This window comes from Heteronotia binoei, chromosome 4 (assembly GCF_032191835.1).
Source record: "Heteronotia binoei isolate CCM8104 ecotype False Entrance Well chromosome 4, APGP_CSIRO_Hbin_v1, whole genome shotgun sequence".
In the NCBI taxonomy this organism is placed as follows: Eukaryota; Metazoa; Chordata; class Lepidosauria; order Squamata; family Gekkonidae; genus Heteronotia; species Heteronotia binoei.
Window position 1 is genome coordinate 13609926 of NC_083226.1, and position 19878 is coordinate 13629803.

Sequence of the window (19878 nt, forward strand, 5' to 3'; positions counted from 1 at the left end):
CCTTTCCCTCACCAAGTTGAAGTCTTAGGAGAGGGGGAAAGGAGGTCTTAGGAGAGGGGAAAGGAGGGCACCCCGGCGCCGTTTCCCCCCTCCCCCCGCTTGGGTATTTTTGGGGAGCGGGAGAAGAGGGTGGAAATCCTGGTTTCCCCCGCCAGGGCGGGAGGGTTGGGAAGCCTAATGCTGCCGCTATACTAAGCTTTGAGAATGGGCTGTCTGAATGTTAAACACAGAGACAGGACACATTGACTGTGCCATCCTCAACAGATTTATGCTCTTCTACAACCCGCAGCTTGTCACATTTCGAACAAAGCAAAACAAATGGGGGAATGGCGATTTATGAACTGAAGTAAACATTTGTGCTGTGCCCAAAATGTGAACGTAAGATGAAAATGGCAGATATAAATGTCAGCGTGTGATGCCATTTAATTTGAATCTACGAGTGCACATCAAAACCGAGGAGGGTTTGATCAACTGCGGTGGGAGAATCCGGAGAAATTTGCCATTGGGAATGTTTTGGGAGAAGATTTGAATAGAGTTCTTGCCCGAAAGTTGGGGAGATCACGAGGGAAGACTTCTAAATCATTTCCAGATTCTCCCCTATCATTTAACAGATGCAGAAAAAAAAATCATTTATCCTGATGATGCGGGACTCCATTTTCTCATATTCCAGCCTAGCCTAGTCCTATTTGCACAAAAGCAACCTGCGTGGTTCATGAATAAATGGCAAAAAGTCATGAATTATAGAAGTGTCAGAAAGATGCTTATAATGTGGGACACATAAACAAGCAGTGCATAAACTTAAGCAAATAAGGTAGGATTCCACAGCAGCGTTTTAAACCAGTCCCCAGCAGAGAGTCCGCTACAAAGTGGAGAGATTAACCATAAACCCACTAAGCATTGCAAATACACTTGAAGCAAAAGGTTGCGTAATTGGAGAGCAAGCATAATGTGCGTTGGCCACTCTGAATGCTAAAAGGCTATTGATTGATTGATTCGGAATATTTCTCTGCCGCTTCTTCAGAGTTCTGTGCAAGATGGCTTGAAATTAAAAACTGCAATATTTTTATAAAGCCATTAGACACAAGCAGTTATGTTACCAGGGTGGTCCCCATTGCTTAAGGGCTGAGAAAGAGGTGTGGACATGTAACTTGCCCCGGATTTGTTGTTAACTTTGATACCCAGGGGAATGGAAAGCCAGTTTGGTGTAGTGGTTTAGCGCATGGACTCTTATCTGGGAGAACTGGGTTTGATTCCCCACTCCTCCACTTGCAGCTGCTGGAATGGGCTTCATAAAATCATAGAGTCGGAAGGGACCTCTAGGGTCATCTAGTCCAACCCCCTCCACAATGCAGGAGACTCATAAACACCTCCCCCTAAATTCACAGGATCTTCATTGCTGTCAGGTGGCCATCTAGCCTCTGCTTAAAAACCTCCAAGGAAGGAGAGCCCACCACCTCCCGAGGAAGGCTGTTCCACTGAGGAACCATTCTAATGGTCAGGAAGTTCTTCCTAATGTTGAGCCGGAAACTCTTTTGATTTAATTTCAACCCATTGGTTCTGGTCCTACCTTCCGGGGTCACAGAAAACAATTCCACACCATCCTCTAGATGACAGCCCTTCAAGTACTTGAAGATGGTGATCATATCTCCTCTCAGTCACCTCTTCTCCAGGCTAAACATCCCCAGCTCCTTCAACCTTTCCTCATAGGACTTGGTCTCCAGACCCCTCACCATCTTCGTTGCCCTCCTCTGGACCCGTTCCAGCTTGTCTATATCCTTCTTAAAATGCGGTGCCCAAAACTGAACACAATACTCCAGGCGAGGTCTTACCAGAGCAGAATAAAGCGATACCATCACATCACGTGATCTGGACACTATACTTCTGTTGATACAGCCCAAAATTGCATTTGCCTTTTTAGCCACCTTGGGTCAGCCATAGCTAGGGTTGCCAATCACCAGGTGGGGGCAGGATATCCCCTGGTTTGGAGGCCCTCCCCCTGCTTCAGGGTCATTAGAAAGCTGGGAGAGGGGAGGGAAATGTCTACTGGGAACTCTATTATTCCCTATGGACACTTATTCCCATAGGAAATAATGGAGAATTGATCTGCGGGTATCTGGGGCTCTGGGGGGGGGGAGGATGTTTGAGGTAGAGGCACCAAATTTTCAGTATAGCATTCAGTGCATCTCCTCAAAATGCCCTCCAAGTTTCAAAAATATTGGACCAGGGGGTCCAATTCTATGAGCCCCAAAAGAAGGTGCCCCTATCCTTCATTGTTTCCTATGGAAGGAAGGCATTTTAAAAAGTGTGCGGTCCCTTTAAATGTGATGGCCAGAACTCCCTTGGAGTTCAATTATGCTTGTCGCACCCTTGCTCCTGGCTCCACCCCCAAAGTCTCCTGGCTCCATCCTCAAATCCTATCCATAGTTCTCTCCCAGAGATGTCATTGAAAGGACAGCTGTAAAAAGATCTCTCAGCCCCACCCACATCACAGGATGTCTGTTGTGGGCGATGAAGATAAAGGAGATGAAGTCCTATGAAGCAAGGCTGAAGGAGCTGGGCATACTTAGCCTGGAGAGGAGGCGGCTGAGAGGTGATAGGATCACCATCTTCAAGTACTTGAAGGGCTGCCGTCGAGAGGATGGCGTAGAATTGTTTTCTGTGGCCCCGGAAGGTAGGACCAGAACCAATGGGTTGAAATGAAATCAAAAGAGTTTCCGGCTCAACATCAGGAAAAACTTCCTGACCGTTAAGTGGATCCTCAGAGGAACAGGCTTCCTCGGGAGGTGTCTGTGGGTGGGCTCTCCTTCCTTGGAGGTTTTTAAACGGAGGTTAGATGGCCATCTGACAGCAATGAAGATCCTGTGAATTTCGGGGGTGGTGTTTGTGAGTTTCCTGCATTGTGCAAGGGGTTGGACTGGATGACCCTGGAGGTTCCTTCCAACTCTATGATTCTATGAAACCTGTTCCATCTGTTGCATTCACGGAGGATCCCTATAGAAACTATCTGTTATAATATAGCACAGAATCTTGAGTGGGCATGTATGAAAAAACTCTGTGGACTATTTTCCTCCACTCATAGTTTTTTTTTGATAAATAAACCATCCCACTATACAAGTTCCTCTGTAAACGTTCGATTTATTGTAGCAATATTTTGTGCTTCAGTTTGTCTCTTCCCTAGGCTGCTTCTTTATTATTATTATTATTAATAATAGTAATTTTTAAGGAAAGATGAACCATCATTAGAACATAGAAAAAAAGCATACAAGAAGGGGCCTTATCTTGGAATTTATCATTCCGATACGTGACAAACAATATCCACTCGCATAAGCGCGCTCGCTGGCGAAAACCAGACCCAAAATAAATAAATTAATTTTGACATAACATGGATGCCACAGTCCAAATTTGTCTAAAACATTCCGTTATTGATGTTACCTCAGGGCTGTTTCCCGCCCGCCTCCGATAAGAAGCGACCCGCATTTTTGCTTCTGTAAGTAGATTCGCCACAAATTCTACATCATTATTGTCAATAACCGCCTTCAACCAGGGTAATAAAACTGTCTTCATGTCAAATGGAATTGTGTGGCCAGTTACTTCGCTGATTTGTCTGAGGGTTTCTCTTCGGTTTTTCCATATAAGCAGACATCCGCAGCACACGATAAAAAAAAAAATCAGCGAGGCCCGCCTGACGTCTTTGACAATCATCTTGGATTAGATGCCACTAAAACTGAATTTTGAAAAAACCCCAATTCCTTTCAGATTTGCTGCTTTTTATGAGAAACGGCCCTCTTAAGGTTTAATGATGACAGCAGGGAAACTTTCACGCCTAAGGTGTTCACGGCTTATTGGGGAGCTAGTTCAAAAAATGCTCACTAAATGTAAAGAGGTGAAAGATTGTACAGGAACATTTGATGTATGAGCTCAAGAGTTCTTTCAATGGCTTTTTAAAACTAAACATTTGGCATCTAGCTGGAATTGTTCAACAGTTCATTTAACAGAGGGAAGGAATTCATTTTTTTTTTTGCTACTTTTCCCCTAAAACAAGACTAATGTTTCCCAAGTCAGGTCCCCCCCCGCCCGTGAGTAGAGGAGGATAGGGGGAAGGGGTTTGAGTTGCCTGATAGGGTTGCCAATCTCCAGGTGGGGCAGTAATCAACAATGGGATTACAGTGGAGATAAATTACAAAAAACCAACTGTGATGTGAATAGGCTTCCATACTTTTTAATATAATTACTTCTTGATATACGTACTTTAAAAATATACAACCGTTTCTAGATTGACAAATGTCTTAGATACAAAAATCCGCAATAACAACCATAAAAGACTTTTAAACCAATTTCGACAGAGCCCGTAGCGATTTTAAAGTGGTACAACATGCAAGTAACTAGTTACAACAAACGCGTTTCGTGTTACACTTCATCAGTATTACAAAAGTCCTTGTCTTGTTGTGTTGTATACGATAAAGGAGTAAGCCAGCTTCCTTCACTCAAAGCAAGTGTAAAATTTTCCAATTTATTGCTGGCCAAAACGCTTCCCATACAAGCGCTAAGGCTTCCTGTAGAACCACCTTAAAAACACAAATAACAAAATACTTATAAAGGTTGTTATTGAACTATTACGGTGCATTTTTGGGACCCAGGGATGAAATCATAACGCAGTCTCCAGATTATTCAATTTAACCATTACGGGGAACATATACTCTTAAAACTCACCCATTGTTGCAATGTGCTTACCTATTCATTTGGTCCCAGCCTTCGATTTAATATTGGCATAACGCTCTCAAGTTGTAAGCTAGGCAGCAATGAGGTAATTCTATATAAATTTCTTGAGAAAGCCGTTCTTCATACTGAGCATCAAGGTCAGTATTGTCTACTCAGACTGGCAGCAGCTCTCCAGGGTCTCAGACAGAGGCCTTTCGAATCCCCTACCACGAGATCTTTTCAATGGAGATACCGGGGATCGAACCTGGGGCCTTCTGTCTGCCAAGCAGATGCTCTACCGCCAAGAGATACTGACAATTAGAACTCACCTATATCTTAGGTATAGTACTCATTTTGAGCGTAACAAAATGGCCGCAAAATAATTGCCACAGCTTCCTCCAGCGACAGTGAAGAGTTGGGTTGCCGATTCCCAGGTGGGGCAGAGGATCCCCCAGTTTGGAGGCCTTCCTCCCACTTCAGGGTCATCAGAAAGCAGGGTGGGGGGAGGAGGGAAACGTCTGCTAGGCACTTCATTCTTCCCTATGGAGACATTCCCATAGGCATAGGGTATAATGGGGAATTGATCTGTGGGTATCTGGGGCTCTACGGGAGCTATGTTTTGAGATAGATGCACCACATTTGCAGCATAGCATCCAGCGCGTCTCCCCAAAATACCCTCCAAGTTTCAAAAAGATTGGACCAGGGGGTCCAGTTCTAGGAACCCCAAAAGAAGGTGCCCCTATTTCCTTCATTACTTCCAATGGAGGGAAGGCATTTAAAAGATGTGCAGTCCCTTTAAATGTGACGGCCAGAACTCTCTTTGGAGTTCAATTATGCTTATCACAACCTTGCTAGTGGCTCCACCCCAAAGTCTCCTGGTACCACCCCCAAAGTCCCCAGATATTTCTTGAATTGGACTTGGCAACCCTACTGCCTGATCCAGATTGGGAAACTCACAGATCTGGGAATAGAGCCTGGGGGGAGGACAGGGACCTCAGAGGAAGGCGCGGCGTGTGGGAGTAGGCCAAGTAGGCAGCCGCCTCGGGGGCCACGTGGCCTAGGAGTGCCATGAGGCATCCCCTCTCCCTGTGCCCACTACCGCCCCCTCCCCGCAGCTGCCTGCCTGCTGCCGTTTGCCTCCTCACGCCCATCGCTGCCCCTGCCAGCTGCCATGCCATTCTCTCCCCGCCGTCCCCTCCCCACAGCTGCCGTCCGCCTCCCCTGCCTGCTGCCACCGTCCCCTCCCCCCACGCCAGCTGTCATCCCCTGCCTGCTGCCACCATCCCTCCCCATAGTCGCCGTCCGCCTCCCCACCCCCTGCCTGCTGCCACCGTCGCTTCCCCCCACGCCTGCCGCCATCCCCTGCCTGCTGCCACCATCCCCTCCCCTCACGCCTGCCGCCATCCCCTGCCTACTGCTGCTGTCCCCTCCCCACAGCCGCCGTCCACCTCCCCGCCCCCTGCCTGCTGCCACCGTCCCCTCCCAACAGCTGCCATCTGCTTCTCCGCCCCCTGCCTGCTGCCACCGTCCCCTCCCCAAAGCCGCTGTTTGCCTCCCTGCCCCCCCGCTGCCCGCTGTAGTGCGGTCCCCTCCCTGCCCTCCCTGTGCCCGCAGCCGGCTCGGCAGTTGTGGGGGGGGCAGCGCGTGGCAGTGACATCATCATTACGTCATTTGGGCGTGCACAAAAAAGCCACTAGAAAGGGGCACAGGTAAGAAGATCGGCCTGGGGACGCAGACACCCCTAGCCCCGGGCCTGCTCCGAGGGATACAGTGCCATAGAGTCTGCCCTCCGAAACATCCATTTTCTCCAGAGGAACTGATCTCTGTAGTCTGGAGATGAATACAGAGGCATTTCTGCAGCTCATCAAATGTACTGAAATATATATAAAAAAATTTACAAAGTTGTTCAGTTCTGGCCATCAGGAGACAAAAATGGAAAAACTTGGTAGATATCAGCAGAAGGTTACAAGTAAACATTTACAACATAGTAAAACACCTCCAACACTTTCACTGCCACAGGAGGTGGTGGCAGCTACAAGCATAGATGGCTTCGAGGGGATTGGATAAACATACGGAGTAGAGGTCCATCAGTGGCTATTAGCCACACAGTATAGATGGAACTCTCTGTCTGGGGCAAGTGATGCTCTGTATTCTTGGTGCTTGGGGGGGGGGCAACAGTGGGAGGGCTTCTAGTGTCCTGGCCTCACTGGTGGGCCTCCTGATGGCACCTGGGGTTTTGGGGCCACTGTGTGACAGAGTGTTGGACTGGATGGGCCATTGGCCTGATCCAAGATGGCTTCTTTTATGTTCTTATGTCGGGGGCAGTGATGCTCTGTATTTTTGGTGCTTTGAGGGGGGCAACAGTGGGAGGGCTTCTAGTGTCCTGGCCCTACTGGTGGACCTCCTGATGGCACCTGGGGTTTTTGGGCCACTGTGTGACAGAGTGTTGGACTGGATGGGCCATTGGCCTGATCCAAGATGACTTCTCTTATGTTCTTAAGGGGAAAACTGAACAGAAGAAGTAGTGATGCCAGGCTCTAGGTGGGGCCTGGGGATCCCCTGGAATTGCAGCTCATCTCCAGACTGTAGAGATCCATTCCTCTGCAGAAAATGGATAGTTTGGATGGTTGGAGCCCCACTGAGATCCCTGACCTCCCAAGCTCCATCCAGGAGTTTCCCAACCTTAACCCCCCTGATATCTTGAAGAGACCTGGCAACCACATCAATATCAGGGGACGACAAAGCATCTTGGAACAACATCCACGATATCCGTCACTAGGGGTCGTTTTGTAGAAAAATAGGTGGTGGAGCTCATTAGCATAATTTATTAGCATATGCTACCCCCCACCAGCCAAAAGCAACCCAATGCAAGAAAGGAGAGAGATCCAGCCAGCCCAAGCAGGCCTCGCTCGCCTGGGGCTCTCCTTGGCCACTCCCACCTCCATAGTCAAAAGGCCAGCAAGCCACCTGCTGCCCAAAATCCCATAAGACGTGGAGACAGGGTAGTGCGGGGTTCTCCAGGGATTAATGAGGGCTGCTGGGAGTGGTTGGCTGGCTGCCCACTCTCCTAATCCAGGGATTGTTATGCAGCTGCAGCTATTATTCAATGGACAAGGTCGGGGTGGGGGGGGGAGGAAGAGGGGGAAGCCTCAGAAAGGTTTGGGAGCTGCCCTCCTGTGAGCTCCTGCTGAATTCGAGGCCTGTCCGTCACACAAGGCGAGAAATTAGATGCCATTTGTGGAAATATTTTTCTACAACCAGTCTGACTCCTGCTTCCAAGAAACCTCTTCGATGCCAGGAAGTGGTTTCGATCAAATGCTATCTTCCCCTCTACACAATAGCCCTAAATGCAATTTGGGCTATTTTTTTTTTTAAAAAAAACCCCCAACCCTGTTGGATGTCGATTAAACTGCTCCTTCCGCACCGTGGGCAGCTGAAGGAAAGCAACGGATTTAGGGCCGGGCTTATCTTTTGAGAAGCATCTCGGCTCTGTGGCTTTACTCTTCCCTTTTTCCCCGCAACGTTCAGCTTACTGCTGGGTTGCGACCGGTTCTGTGTCTCCGTCAGGCCTTAAAGTGCTTTTTGCTATTATTATTATGCTTCTGCTCCTTCTAGATTAGATTAGTCCCAATTCCTTTCTGCCGCCCGGCCTGATAAAGCACTGCACAACCGACATACGGAGTGGTTGCCAGACACTTTGTTCAATCAAAGATGATTTTAACATGTTTTCACCTGCTCCAAAATTCTCGCTTTGGCCGCCGGTTAGAGAAGCCACCCACCGGCTTTTGCCACAGCCTGCCCTGTTAATTGGAGATCCTTTTCAGAAGCTTTTTTTCAAATAACCTTTCCACTTTTTGGGGTGTTTCCTGGTAAATCGGAACCAGGGGAGCAAATCCATCAGAAGTTGGATAATTGTGGCCAGGGCTTTTTTCATAGCAGTAACTCCTTTGCATATTAGGTCACACCCCCCTGATGTAGCCAATCCTCCAAGAATTTACAGTAGGCCAAGTCCAATTTAAGAAATATCTGGGGACTTTGGGGGTGGAGCCAGGAGACATTAGGGGTGGAGCCAAGATCAAGGCTGTGACAAGCATAATCGAACTCCAAAGGGAGTTCTGGCCCTCACATTTAAAGGGACGGCACACCTTTTCAATCCCTTCCTTCCATAGGAAATAATGGATAGGGGCACCTTCTTTTGGGGCTCATAGAATTGGACCCCCTGGTCCAATCTTTTTGAAACTTGGGGGGTATTTTGGGGAGAGGCACTAGATGCTATACTGAAAATTTTTGCCTCTATCCCAAAAAACAGGCCCCTTAGAGCCCCAGATACCTGCAGATCAATTCTCTATTATTTTCTATGGGAATAAATCTCTATAGGGAATAACAGAGTTCCCAGCAGACATTTCCTTCCCCTCCCCCCCGCTTTCTGACAACCCTGAAGCAGGGGGAGGGCCTCCAAACCGGGGGATCCCCTGCTCCCACCTGGGGATTGGCAACCCTAGCCCTGGACGAAGAGCCCTGTAAGCTCTTGGAGGATTGGCTACAACAGGGGGTGTGGCCTAATATGCAAAGGCCTGCCTGCTACAAAAAAAGCCCTTGTCATGGTTTATGGTTGCCTACTGGAAGCTCCAGGAGGATTGGCTACATCAGGGGGTGTGGCCTAATATGCAAAGGAGTTCCTGCTACATAAAAAAAGCCCTGATAAGGATACATCTTGGCTTGCTACCTCTGTTAGTCAAGATTTGTGGGCCTCTGGAGAACCAGCATACGTGATTTCACACAGGGCCGCTAAATTAGAAGTGCAGGTGAGGACGGGGCTTCAACCAGCCCCTTCAGCTTCTCCCCAGAGGGAGGCATCGTCTTGAATAAGCACATTCATTTCCACAAGGATTTCTCCACAGAAAAGACAGAACGTTTTTCAAGTCAAGATGTGCTTTAATCTCCGCATAAATGTGGCCCATTTGTTGAAAGTAACGCTTAGTCCATTTAGAAACTTCTTTTAAAAGAACGAGCGTACTTTTTTTTTGTTTTGTTTCCTGTTCAAAGAAAGAGCTTTCAGGTTACCGTCTGCAAATTGCCATTTCCCTCCTTTTATTTTTTATTTTTTATAAATCACAGATTTCTGTCTCTCAAATGGCCCTCACCCCATCTTTATGCCCCTTTACGTCTAAGATTGAAAACATTCTGCTGACAAAGACGTTAAATGTGGGGAGGGTATTGTTTAAGAATCAATAGAGAAGAGCTCAAAAGGATTTTTTTTTTTTAAAAAAAGGACTTTGGCTTTAAATCTCTTAAGATATTGCCTGCTTGACTCCATCGTCCCTACAATTAGCAGATGGGCTTTTGACTTCTTTCATTCCCCCTCACCCCCTTGTCATTAATAATAGTTCCATCTCCATTAAATCAGTCTAGCGGTGACATTCATACTGGCTGCCTGTCTATAAAGATGTCTGATTGGATGAGTGAAGCTTCACCTTTTCCGCCAGTCTGTTCCAGCAACTGCTGGATGGAGGCCTCAGGGAAGAGCCCAAAAATGCAAGGAAAGACTGAGGGAATTTTGTACCTCACAAGAGTGAGAGCCAGCGTGGTACGGTGACGAGGGCTGCTTAGTGTCAAGCATTGTCTATTCTTCTTGATTATAGTTGCCAGATTATAGAAATGTTACTAACCCTGGATTTAGCTTGGGCACATCAAAGTAGTAAACCCCCTTCCTGCTCCTTTCGCTTTTACTAACAAATGCAGGAATGAACTCTTTGAAGATAAAACCTCCTGGGACTAATTCCCATGCCAGCAAGGCTGGAACCCAGGAAGCGCCCGACCGCAGTTGAGATAAGGAAGTCACAGTGAGAAATTTCACACGTGAATATAGAATTGTTTAGAGAATGTAGGATTGTTTATAGAACTTTTGATGCGCCATCTTTAAGTACGCATTTTACTGTTACACTGTATCAGTTCCAATTTTTAGCTCGGCTGAGCCACATGGATTATCAATAAACCAAACTTTGTTTCACAACTCAAGGACTGGTTACTTTGAAATCTAATGCTTGACATTTAGTCCGACTCAAGAAATCTCTGGGGACTTTGGGGGTGGAGTCAGAAGGCTTTCGGGTGGAGCCAGGAGCAAGGGCATGGCAAGCACAATTGAACTCCTAAGGGAGTACTGACCATCACATTCAAAGGGACTGTGTACCTTTTCAATGCCTTCCCTCCACTGGGAATAATGAAGGAGAGGGGCACCTTCTTTTGGGGTTCATAAAATTTGACCCCCTGGTCCAATATTTTTGAAACTTGGGGGGTATTTTGAGGAGAGTCATCAGATGCTATGCTGAAAATATGGTGCCTCTACCTAACCCCCCCCCAAAAAAAACAGCCCCCCAGAGCCCCAGATACCCATAGATCAATTTTCCATTATACCCTATGGGAATCGGTCTCCATAGGGAATAATGGAGTGCCCAGCAGACATTTCCTCCCCTCCTACTTTCTGATAACCCTGAAGTGGGGGGAGGGCCTCCATACTGGCCAGTAAATTCTAAGAGGTTTTGAATTCAGGATAGGCACAGTACTGGCATGTTTGAAACCATACACTTAAGTGTTTTGAGCTAAAATTGCTGCAAAAAAGAAGGGCCTGCTCGACGTTAAAATTAATTACAAAGAAAATAAGAGCAAATGGCCATCTAAAGAACAGCTTACCTAATATATTCATAGAGGGCTACAGGCCAGCAAACTCCAGAAGGCTTGAGCATCTGGTTAAATGAATCAGGTTGAACTGGCTCTAGCTCCTACATGAAAAATGTACACACTTCACGGTCTTGGAGTGATTGAGAGAAAAGATGCGGTAAGAAGAATCATGAACATTGGTCAGTACTAGCGGCTGTCAAGCATAGATATTTCTCAATCATCAGTCTTTTGTTATTAAATCAAAAGTTGCTTTATTGTAAAAACCGCATAGCTTTACCAAGGACAGAAGCCTTGGAAGTAATGACGTGTACAGACCCACATAGTTACATAGCTTCAAACATACAGATCCAATTCGAGTCACGAGTTCAAAGGTTACCACTACATATCTCTTTTATGTTGAATGCAAATAATAGAAACATCTCCCTTTCTCACACTTTCTCTGCAAGTAGATAAGACCTGGCTGTGTGAATCTGGGGGAGAGGCGTATCACACTGTTACCAGCTGTTAACCTAAACATAGGGTTGCCAATCCCCAGGTGGGGGCAGGGGATCCTCCAGTTTGGAGCCCCCCCCCGCTTTAGGGTCATCAGAAAGCGGGGGGAGGGGAGGGGAATGTCTGCTGGGAACTCTTATTATTCCCTATGGAGATTTATTCCCATAGAAAATAATGGAGATTGATCCGCGGGCTCTGGGGGGGCTGTTTTGTGAGGTAAAGGCACCAGATTTTCAGTGTAGCATCCAGTGCCTCTCCCCAAAATACTCCCCAAGTTTCAAAACGATTGGACCATGGGGTCCAATTCTATGAGCCCCAAAAGAAGGTGCCCCTATCCTTCATTATTTCCTATGGAAGGAAGGCATTGAAAAGGTGTGCCGTCCCTTTAAATGTGATGGCCAGAACTCCCTTAGGAGTTCAATTATGCTTGTCACAGCCTTGATCTTGGCTCCAGGCCTAATGTCTCCTGGCTCCACCCCCAAAGTCTCCTGTCTCCACCCCCAAAGTCCCCAGATATTTCTTAAATTGGACTTGGCAACCCTACGTAAACATCCTTATTATTGCCCTTAGGTTGTAAAGTAGGGGGGGGGGCAGGAGAGCTTGGTGTCCTGTTCTTTGCCTGAGGAACTACAATGGCACTCAGAAATATGCATGCTTGACAGTGGCTGTTACACCTGGAAAAAACATAGAAAGGCATTACTCCCGAGGAAGTCTACTGATGAAATGGGCCTCTATCCGGGGGCTCGTAGACTTTTTTTTGCAATATGGCAATGTTAACATTGGACCTCTATTACAACATGAAGTATGCACAATTTACAATATGAAATATATGAATGGATATTTAAATTAGATTTTTATTATAACATGAAGTATGCAAAATTTAAAATGTGGAGCATTAAAATATATGAAGGTTTTAAAATGGTTACTATATTTTATCATCGCAGTCATTGTTTAACTTCCATTGTCTGTCCCCCATCTGGGGACTGGCAGCCCGAATGGTGACTAAGAGTGGTAAATTCTAATCTGGAGAACTGGGGTTGATTCCCCACTCCTCCTATATGCAGCCAGCTGGGTGACCTCGGGCCAGTCTCAGAACTCTCTCAGTCCCGCCTACCTCACGAGGTGCCTGATATGTGGCAAGGAAGGGAAGGAGAAGGTAAGCTTCGAGAAATCTTAAGGTAGAGAAAAGCAGGGTATAAAAACCTGCTATTCTTCTACAGGGCTTTTTTTGTAGCAGGGGCTCCTTTGCATATTAGGCCACACCCCTCTGATGTAGCCAATCCTCCAAGAGCTTACAGGGCTCTAAGTGCAGGGCCCAGAGATAGAATTCTAGCAGGGGCTCCTTTGCATATTAGGCCACACACCCCTGATGGAGCCAATCCTCCAAGAGCTTACAGGGCTCTTAGCGCAGGGCCCAGAGATAGAATTCTAGCAGGGGCTCCTTTGCATATTAGGCCACACCCCTCTGATGGAGCCAATCCTCCAAGAGCTTACAGGGCTCTTAGTGCAGGGCCCAGAGATAGAATTCTAGCAGGGGCTCCTTTGCATATTAGGCCACACCCCTCTGATGTAGCCAATCCTCTAAGCGCTTACAGGGCTCTTCGTCCAGGGCCTACTGTAAGCTCCAGGAGGATTGGCTACATCGGGGGTGGGGTGGCCTAATATGCCAAGGAGTCCCTGTTACAAAAAAAAAAAAGCCCTATGTGAACAAGGGCAGGGGAAGGAGAAAAGCACTTTTCAGAGATCCAGCCATCTTTATTGATTCAGGCAATCTTTAGGCCATCTCTTCTGGGTCCTTCTTGAGGCAGCTTGCAACTCAACCTATAACGTCTCAACATGAAGCCTTACCAAGCCGTTACAAAAGAGACTAGTGACATAAGATATTATAGTCATAAAACACCAAGGCTATGGACATGCTACAGGCTTGGCATGATCTGGGCGCGCCTCTAATCACACTGAGTTTCTTTTGTAACAGGACATTTTGATCAGACATCCCACCCTAAACTGGCTTCACCATGCGCTTGCCCCATGGTCAATTGTTCAGATTTGTGTGGTATCTTTTTAAGAACGTAAGAACATAAGAGAAGCCGTGTTGGATCAGGCCAATGGCCCATCCAGTCCAACACTCTGTGTCACACAGTGGCCACACACACATACATATATACTGTGGCTAATAGCCACTGATGGACCTCTGCTCTGATTTGATCCAGTAGGGCTCTTCTTAGGTTCTTATTTGCGGATGGCATCAGCAAATACTGAGCAAGTGGATACCTGTGAAAAAAAAATTGCCCTTTGGTTATGTCACACTTTCCTCTTTGCTTATTTGTTATAATCCTCTTTTAATGCTAAGGAGAACTTCTAAACATCAATTAGGTTAGCGCAGATCATTTATAGTATCAAGGTTTGTTATGACATGCTGTTCTCTGCATTTCAAAAATGTTTCTTATTAAAGTAAACAAATTCCAATAGTCAACAGAAAATCGTTTCTCATACTATAAAGGGAGTGTTTCCAAATCGTTCCTTCAGGCATCCAGCTTTTATTTCTCAGCTAGCAAATCAGACAGTAATTTTTGCACGCTTTCCCTAGTGTGAATCTAAGTCTCCGGGCCTCTTCTTCCAGTAATTGCAAAGTATTTTGACAACTGGATGATGGACAATTCCACGGCAATCTTATGTGAAGTTAGGGTTGCCAGCCAGAGCCAGATTAACAATTAGGCCATGTAGGCACTGGCCCAGGGGAGAGGAACAGTGGCTCTCCAGATGTTTTTTTGCCTACAACTCCCATCAGCCTCAGCAAAGCATGGCCAATGGCTGGGGCTGATGGGAGTTGTAGGCAAAAAAAATCTGGAGAGCCACTGTTCCCCACCCCTGCACTGGCCTATGGGCCCCCACGACTTTAGGGGGCCTGGGCTGGATCCCGATTCCTCCCCCCCCCCCTTGCTTGCAAACCTCCCAGCCTGCACGAGCAGCCGGCAATGGAGCCACTCTTTGTCCAACCTGCTTGGTGCGTCTGCTGCTGGCATCGTTGCCAAGTTTGCCTCTCTCTGCCTCTCCCCCGCCGCTTTGTCAAAGGGGCTTTTGAGAAGGGGCCTGCAGGCTGCAGCCGGGGCCATGGGCGGTGGGGCGGACACTCAGCCTCTGAGATAATTGGCGAGGGGTCCCCCAAGATTTCGACTGCCTAGGGGCCTCCACAGGGTTTAATCCGGTACTGTTACCAGCTCCGGATTGGGAGATTCCTAGAGATTTGCTGGTTGAGTTTGGGGACGGCAGGATTTGGGGAGGGGAGGGACCTCAGTTGAGTAGGGTCCACCTTCCAAATTTTCCTAGGGAACACATCTCTGTAGTCTGGAGATAGGTTGCAATTCCAGGAGATCGCCAAGCCCCACCTCAATTTTGACATCTAGACTTGCCAAGACTGGAGTGTCAACTAGAAGATTGGAGTTTGGGAAGGGGGTTCAACGGGGATGTGATCCCATAGAGACCACCCTTGGAAGCTGCTCCTTTCTCCGTGGGAACCGATCTCTGAAGTCTGCAGAACAGCTGTAATACTGGGAGAACCGCAGGCCCCACCAGGAAGTTGGCAACCCTAGAAGAGGTATCATTCCATGCAAGTGGGTAGCTTCCAATGGCATCAGACACTTTCAAGGTGCATGCATGAAAATTCCAAATAGAAGACTTATGAAGCTGCTTTCTACTGAATCAGACCCTGGGTCCATCAAAGTCAGTATTGTCTACTCAGACTGACAGCGGCTCTCCAGGGTCTCAAGCTGAGGTTTTTCACACCTACTTCCCTGGACCTTTTTTGGTTGGAGATGCTGGGGATTGAATCTGGGACCTTCTGCTTACCAAGCAGATGCTCTACCACTGAGCCACCATCCCTCCCTACCATATGAAGCTGCCTTACACTGAATCAGACCCTCAGTCCATCAAAGTCAGTATTGTCTACTCAGATTGGCAGCAGCCCTCCAGGGTCTCAGGCTGAGGTTTTTCACACCTACTTGCCTGGACCTTTTTTGGTTGGAGATGCTGGGGATTGAATCTGGGACCTTCTGCTTACCAAGCAGGTGCTCTGCCACTGAGCCACCATCCCTCCCCAACGACAAACTCCAGGAGCACAGAAAATTAACCCCTTAAGGGTTCATTGGTGAACCAAGCTGAGATTAGCCCCCGCTCCAGTTTCTAGGTGCTCTTAGTCCTTTTGTAGACCCCCCAATCTACAAAATTAATTTCCAGTACCAGAAAATGATTTCTGGCTGCCCCATCACGTTTTTTTTTGGTTACTAGATTTTGCTGTGGATAATTGTTGCGACGCTCGAAATAAATAATGAAAGCTCTCCTCATAAAAGTTACATGTCAAGTTATTGCTGCAAAGTTGGCTAGATTTGCGCGAGTTAATTATTCAGCGTGCTTACAAATGTAAACGCCATTTTAAAGTATTAATGATACTGATGTGACCATGTATTGTGGAAAGCCAGAAGACTTTGTTCTCTATATACAAGAACGTTCCGTTGGTAAAAATACATATTTAGGAGGGAAGGGACCGGGCAACAGAAGGATACAACAGAAATACAGATTAGCCAGAAGAATGCATTTTAATGGGCTGTTCCTCTTAGGATGTAATTGGGTTTAATGATGCTGAAATATCGTCTGAAAATCAAATTGTCCTGTACTGCAGAGAAGAAGGCTGGGTGGTTGGGAGTGAGTAAAAGAAAATGAAAATGAGTCCAACTTGGTAGGTTAATGATTCTTTTTCTGTGCTAACCGTTCCTTTTCAAGAGGATGTGATGCGTATTGTCCATGCGACTAGAGGGGAATCTTAGCGCTACGCACTGCTTGTAATGGGAAGGTAATTTGGATTGCCCAATATAACGCAACAAGGCCTTTTTGTCGCTTGATATTTTAGGCGTAACAAAATGGGAGTAGATTAAAGACACAGTAGATACAGTCAGATCACTGAAAAGAAGAAGATATTGAATTTATACCCTGCCCTATACTCTGAATCTCAGAGTCTCAGAGCGGTCACAATCTCCTTTACCTTCCCCTTAGCAGACACCCTGTGAGGTAGGAGGGGCTGAGAGAGCTCTCCCAGAAGCTGCCCTTTCAAGGACAACTCCTACAAGAGCTATGGCTGACCCAAGGCTGTTCCAGCAGCTGAAAGTGGAGGAGTAGGGAATCAAACCCGGTTCTCCCGTATAAGAGTCCGTGCACATGACCACTACACCAAACTGGCTTCCCTTACTTCAGGATCGCTACCCTCAAGGTGGTGGGTGGAGATCTCCCAGAATTGCAGTCGTTCTCCAGAGTACAGAGATCTGTTTCCTTGGAGAAAATGGCTGCTTTGGAAGGCGGACTCTATGGCATTAAAACCCGCTGAGCTGCTTCCCCCTCCCCGAACCCTGTCATGCCCAAGATCCACCCTGAAATTTCTAGGAATTTCCGAACCCTATTGGCAACTCCATTCTTTTTCTTTTTTTGCTGCCAAGCCACAGTTGAGTTATGGTGACACCATGGGGGTTGTGGGGGAGGAAGGGAAAGGAGACTGTAGTCCATTCTGAGACTCTGTCCTTGAAAGGGCAGCTGCTGTGAGAGCCCTCTCAGCCCTGCCCACCTCACAGGGTGTCTGTTGTGGGGGAGGAAGGGAAAGGAGATTGTGAGCCGTTCTGAGACTCTGTCCTTGAAAGGGCAGCTGCTGTGCGAGCCCTCTCAGCCCCACCCACCTCACAGGGTGTCTGTTGTGGGGGAGGAAGGGAAAGGAGACTGTAGGCCTCTCTGAGACTCTGTCCTTGAAAGGGCAGCTGCTGTGAGAGCCCTCTCAGCCCCACCCACCTCACAGGGTGTCTGTTGTGGGGGAGGAAGGGAAAGGAGATTGTAGGCCATTCTGAGACTCTGTCCTTGAAAGGGCAGCTGCTGTGAGAGCCCTCTCAGCCCCACCCACCTCACAGGGTGTCTGTTGTGGGGGAGGAAGGGAAAGGAGATTGTAGGCCGCTCTGAGACTCTGTCCTTGAAAGGGCAGCTGCTGTGCGAGCCCTCTCAGCCCCACCCACCTCACAGGGTGTCTGTTGTGGGGGAGGAAGGGAAAGGAGATTGTAGGCCGCTCTGAGACTCTGTCCTTGAAAGGGCAGCTGCTGTGCGAGCCCTCTCAGCCCCACCCACCTCACAGGGTGTCTGTTGTGGGCAGTGGCAGACTGTGTCTAAAAATATTGGTTGCCAGGAGACAATGGGGGCCCACCCACAACTATAAGGCTATCATTTAATTTTTATAAGAAATAAATAACATTTTCAAAAAATACGTAAGTGGAAAAGAGGTACAATTGAAACTTTTGCAAAATAAATGTGTATATTATATATATATATTAGTGATTACAGTGTACATATATTGTACATTTCACTCGCAGTCTGAAGTAGATATTAAATGTGAATACAGACTGCATTTTCTCCAGGGCAGCTGGAGATCAGTTGTAAAAGCGGGAGATTCCCCAGGCTGTACCTGGAGGCCGGCAACCCTAAATATAATGTAAATTTTAGTTGCATTACAGTTATAATATTGGAACTTCTATTATATCTTCAATCTACTAAAAGGATATTAACATTTTTAACAAATTGTCTAATGTTTAAGGGGGCCATCGGGCAAGCTGACACCCTGGCCAATCCTCTACTGGTTGTGGAGGGAGAAGATACAGGAGATTGTAAGCCACTCTGAGTCTCTGATTCAGAGAGAAGGGCAGGGTATAAATCTGCAGTCTTCTTCTTCTTCGTCGTCGTGAATTTCTAAGTTGTAACAGGAGCCGACCTCCTCAGTATTAGAAGGAGCGATGTTGGCGTGGGGGGGGGGGAGTTTTTCTGTATTTTCCGACTTTTCATCTTAATGAATAGGAACATTGGCATAAGAACAGTTGATCGGCGCTCACCATTGATTCCCTTCATGCAGTTATCATTTTGCTTTGTGGGTTTCCAGTCAGTTGCCGTGGCAACAGGGACAGTGTTACCGATAAAAAAAAGTTTTATCCTTTCAGGTAAGCAATTCAGCAGGGTAGAGGGACTGGAAAAAAAATAAATATATTCCGTACAAAAAAAGAAAAGAAAAAAAAGAGGGGCATCTGAGAGAAAGTATCCACGAGTTGAAAAAAGCATTTATGAGATCCATAAAACTGTGAGGGATTCAAAAGATGATGGTTTCCTGTTCCTTGACAGGTTGATAATGAAAACTAAATGGAACAGAAATTTAAATCCCCTGATTTCCCAAGTTAGGGTCAAGGGTAACTGTCATAACGTAATGTGATAATTGTCTTTCTTTAACTTCCTGCTAAATGTATGATGAATTGAATTGTCAAAGGTTTGATTAATTCTCACTCCTGCTGTCTCTAGCAGTCCTCAGCTGTATTACCTCAAAGCACCGTTTAATTACATTTTTGGCATATATAAATAATGGGTATTAAAGTTCAGGTCACAAAAAAAGGAGAACTATCAACTTTCCTTAATATGTAGCATAAACGCTCGTATGTCACATTTTATTCTGCCGCAAATAACAATCACGAATGAGGTGGGAAGGCAATAATGATGGGCATAAAATGGGACAGAAATCGCTCAAGATTTGTGGGTGGAGTCTGGGGAGGGGGGAGTTTAGAGAGAAGGAACTTAGAATGGAGAAAAAGACCCCAGGAGAAAAAAGTGATGGGGGAAAAGTGGATAAGAATGAATCTGACCAGAAAGAGGTTCACTATCGCGTACCTTTGCTTCCCCCCTTCCTTCCCAGGCAAGTGGGAGAAAAATTGCTTGCATATTTCCCCTTATATCCCCAGAACAAAAAAGGGTAGGAACTTTAAAAAATAAAAATTAGGAATTGAGAAAGGGGGCATGTGACATATTTCTGAGAGGGCACGGCCCCCATATGTCCCACCTGTCACTGAGCAAACAAAACCTGCACTGAGAAACAAACCTTACCTGCATGAGAGCCAGTTTGGTGTAGTGGTTAAGCGAGCGGACTCTTATCTGGGAGAACTGGGTTTGATT